The sequence below is a fragment of the Anopheles arabiensis genome, chromosome 3, assembly GCF_016920715.1.
Source record: "Anopheles arabiensis isolate DONGOLA chromosome 3, AaraD3, whole genome shotgun sequence".
Lineage (NCBI taxonomy): Eukaryota > Metazoa > Arthropoda > Insecta > Diptera > Culicidae > Anopheles > Anopheles arabiensis.
Genome location: NC_053518.1, coordinates 83,327,506 through 83,331,999, shown reverse-complemented (window position 1 = coordinate 83,331,999; position 4,494 = coordinate 83,327,506). Strand labels below are relative to the sequence as shown.

General features: G+C 39.2%; 1 non-coding gene across 1 annotated transcript; it reads right to left on the bottom strand.

Annotated features, from left to right (window-relative positions):
• Positions 1-275: 275 nt before the first annotated feature.
• On the bottom strand, positions 276-347 carry Trnam-cau. The gene has a single exon. It is a non-coding gene; the product is annotated as a tRNA-Met (tRNA).
• Positions 348-4,494: the final 4,147 nt, after the last annotated feature.

Here is a 4,494-nt window from a genome sequence, read left to right as displayed (position 1 = left end):
ATAAAACGTTTCTACAAAATTTAAAGGAAACTGATGCAAACATAACGCATTCAGTAAACGATAATATTATGAAATAGTTTCAATATACGAAAAATCTTCATAATTAATCATACAATACATGTGAGTATGCAAATAAGAAACGCCAAAAACTTACTTTGTATACTCAGTTACTGAAACAATCGTATTTTATCTATGTTATATGTAAATTGTTTACCATGTGTATTACTACTTCACCTCCTGTACAAAAATACTAATTTGTGTTCTTCTCTCAGGCTTAGCAGAGCGTAGTTTCGATCTACGGACCTCTGGGTTATGGGCCCAGCACGCTTCCACTGCGCCACTCTGCTTGATATCTATTACCAAGCATACGTCCAATTTGATGCGCTGGTAAAGGGTAATGCGTAATAGCAAAATAAAGTGCAAAAGGAGTAACAGCAAAACATGGTGATAACTTGGTGACACGTGTAAGATTATTTTCTTAGAATAAAAAAAATCAAACCATCTTTTATTTAACCATCTTCAAGGTCCATCGTTTTCAATTAGCTTCTAATAATCGAGTAAAACTGCTTTGCACTCAAGCCTCCATCGTGTGTAACCTTTTCGATCCATTCTTATCGGGGAACTACATACGCTACCCAAAACATGCCGCTTCGCTTATCGCATTAACCTCGTGACCCCGTCCGTGATCCGTGTTGCTTCCGGGGACAAATAAACACTTCGAGCGGGCAAGCAGCCAGCAGAGACGACGCCCTTGCTCGATCGATCGCGGCGGCGGTACGTATCTCCATGCAATGTTTAGCCGACTGACGATGGAAACGTTTGATAATCCGCCCGGAAGAGATGTTTACCGGCAGCGACGCTCCGGTACTAACATACGATCGAGAGCCAGTCGAACACGGAAAAATGGCCCCAAAAACATTGCCGTGAGAGGCCATTCAACCGAAGCGGGGCGGCAACAGTTTGTTGTTCCCACCTAAACGCACGTCTATTTCGAAGGTTTATAAAGCACTATCAGAATGTAAACAATTAGATAAACAATATTTCATCCCGAAAACTGAAGCGGAGCACATTCGATGAGCTGTCGTGTGAGTGTGTGTGTGACTGTACACTTATGTCATTGTTTGTTTTCGGGTTATGGTGCGCCCAGCCCATAAGAACCTTCCCCGATCGGGGTTATGCTTCTACTCTACCCCTCTCAAGGTTTCTGCTCCATGTGTTCTGGCGTGTCTGTGAAATGTTGTCGATCGTGCGTATACGACTCGCAGCGTTTAAAATGTGTGTTTTAGATCGTGTTTAGAAGGAGAGCCGAGAGCAGTCCGTTACGAAAACGGAACGAAAATGAAAGAGAAGGAAGTTGGGTACGATCCTCGGTGTGCCGTTTGGTTTTGGGTTTAAATAAAGTTTTAATTGTGATTTATGATTATCAAAGTCAAAGATTGTTGCCATCATCTCTTTTGCCTACGATGTGAAGAAGGTGTTCAGCTATTGGTTCCAAGGGGGAAAGTAGAAACACATGCAACTTCCATAGGATACTTTTGAAGAATATTTTTTGTGCTTACGTCTGCTGTAGAATATGGAATAAAGAGCATTAAAATTGCAGCACACGGGTTTTTGCAGTTGAGGCACAGCAACAATTATTTTACAAGATTATCTTCTATTATTAAAAAAATATATATTTTAATCTAACAACCAAATGAAACAGCTCTATGAATAAAAATAAAATTCATGAAGGTTGAAACATAACACATTGATTTAATTCAATAGACTGTAATATTTACTAAGAACGTTCTTGAGTTTCGACTTTATTTAAAAAATAATGTTTGAAATCATGATAATCACTACTGCTTGAGGCCTTACTGTCGAAGAACTGATAGGCTAAGTGACATTATTTTCTGTAATTTCTCATAGCATAGATCAAAAACAACTGAATCAGAAAATCATGTTTTTCTGATATTTTATTTCTACTAAATGACTAATCGTTTGTGTTTTTATCCTAGAAAATATTCTCGTTCTGCACTACATAGAACAATATTTTGAAATTAGATTTTTGAAACATTTTTGTTGGTTTTATACCTCCATTTGGTTTTATGCCTCCATTTTATACAAATTTATTTGCCATATTTTGAAAAATAGTAGATTTGGGAAATTCACAACAGATAAGAAGCACCAAATCGTCACGAATGTAGTACAACTTGTTTTAAAGCAATTATTTCTATTCTTAAAATGCAATCACTGCTTGATGTCATCGAAAATACCTTTCAAGGTTCTTTTACGAAACATTCAAATTGATTTTCCTGCTTTTAAGTTATAAAAAATCATCTCCATCGACTGTATCGACTTTTCACAGCACCATTTCAGCATATTTGGGCTCAGTTTTGGCCTCAACATTTCTCTACCGGCTAAAATAATCGATTCCACCCGAGAATATCAACCGTGGCAGCTAGCCAAAGTGTATTATGTGAAAGCACCGTGTGAAAAGTGGAACCGTCCCTAGGGTCATTTTTCTACACCTTTTTTATTGTCCGGTCCATTGCAGGAGTTGGGTAAAGACCCCGGGCAAGACGGGGTAATGAAATTGAATTGAGATTGAATTATGTGCGATCAACGCCACAGATTGTCCAAAATCAGTAGATTGAATTCTTTATGTGTGAATAAATAACTCAACGCAAGTGGTACTGCTATCATTTTGCCCCGAACGTTCGTGTTCGTGTCTAAAGTGAATATTGATTCCACCATTGTGCGACTCGCGTCTGCTAGACGGAACGCGCTAAGAACGCTTATTCTGAAATAGGTTATGTTTAGAAAGCGATAAGACAATGCAACAACAAAGTGAAGAAGACAGCAGAAGAAAAAATTCTAAACAAACAAATGGCAACATCTCCGTTTGCAGCTGGTCACTCGGTTCCTCATCCTTCGTCATGATCGCCAGAACAAAACAGTAAACCAATAATGGAAACACTTGCACCCTTCCCCCCTCGAGGAAAGTGGCCACTTTTTGCTTCAGCCACCCCGATGACGTGTATTGAAATTAATGATACTTGTCAAAACATAGAATGAAATTTCAAGATCATTTCACCCGAACCGACTGATACGGCGCTGGCAGCAAACAAGTGATAGGCGCGCGATGGATGCGACCCAGATGCTGATAAGTGGAACAGAATCATCAACGTCATCGTCATCATTACGCGTACACGCCGTAGCGAAAGCGGATCCGTGCGGCAGAAACATGATTTGCACAAGATTTGAACGGTTTGATTCGGTGGTAAACGTTCACTTACTAGCTTTCTTATCGAAACATCGAAACGGTGGATCATTTCTCGCTTGATTTTGAGCTGCATCAAACAAGATGCGAAGCAAAGGTGGAAAAATAGCGCAATTAGTGAAACAGTTCAAGTTGTTGCCGTTTATCGAACATGTGTATCATGTGCCTGCATAGTTGTTATGTTAGGCAGTGTGTTATAGTCGTGTATGATTGCCTTTTAACTTGTTTTATGTTCTAATTGTTTGTTACTTTCATAAAAGAATATTTCTGTAATTTTTATCCGTTATTATTAATCTAATTTTTCTTATTTTGAGTATTGTTTGTAGTAAATTTAAGTTCAATTTTCTTTGAAGTAATTGCAAGGAGCCTGAATAATAGTTCATCTAATTCTTTGTAAATTTTGCCCCACAACATGACTCGTGAAAAATTAAAGTTTGAATAAATAATAAATAAAGAGGATGTTAACAAATTCAATGATTGTGTGTTTCATTATTTTTTTAAATTTTATGTTTTTCAATACACCTTAGCTCCAAAACAGAAAGTGAAAAAACCATTGGGCAACATTAGTAAACATATTTCATATATTCCAACAGCAAAAAAAGTTCCACACATCAACCAACTGAAATCAATTCTGTCCGGTTATGCAGCAACAAGCAGGAAGAGGTCAATGGTAAACATGCTCACACAAAAAAAAAAGACAAATGTAGAAAGAAAAAAGGAAGCTGAGTGTGAGTGGCTGTGAGACACACGGAAAGGTAAACATCCGTCAGGCACTCTCCCTTGCGAGAAGGGGTAGCTCCCGCGCTGTCCCGCGGTAAGAAGCGTATCATGCCTTCAACGATGACGGTGATGAAGGATGAAATGGCTATTTGTCGGACGCGATCGTCTCGTCGTGATCAGCTTAGATCGTTCTACGATGAACAAAAAAAAGCAAGCTGCACACAACAGCAACACCAACAACAACAAACGAGACCACCAGTCTAAATGGCGCAGGACCATTCCGCCTGTCAAAAGCTGACAAACACACGCGGGTCGGGTTGGTGGATGGATGCCATGGATACAGCTCGTCCAGCTTAAACTACCAAGAACGTTAAACAGAGTTCAGCCCTCGTTCCCTGATCATCTTCATCATCATTCGAAGTGAGCAAATCGAGACGGCGACCCGGAGGATGAGACACGCGCTCGAAACAGAACAGAACGAAGAAAAACAAAAAAGAAATAATGGTAACAGA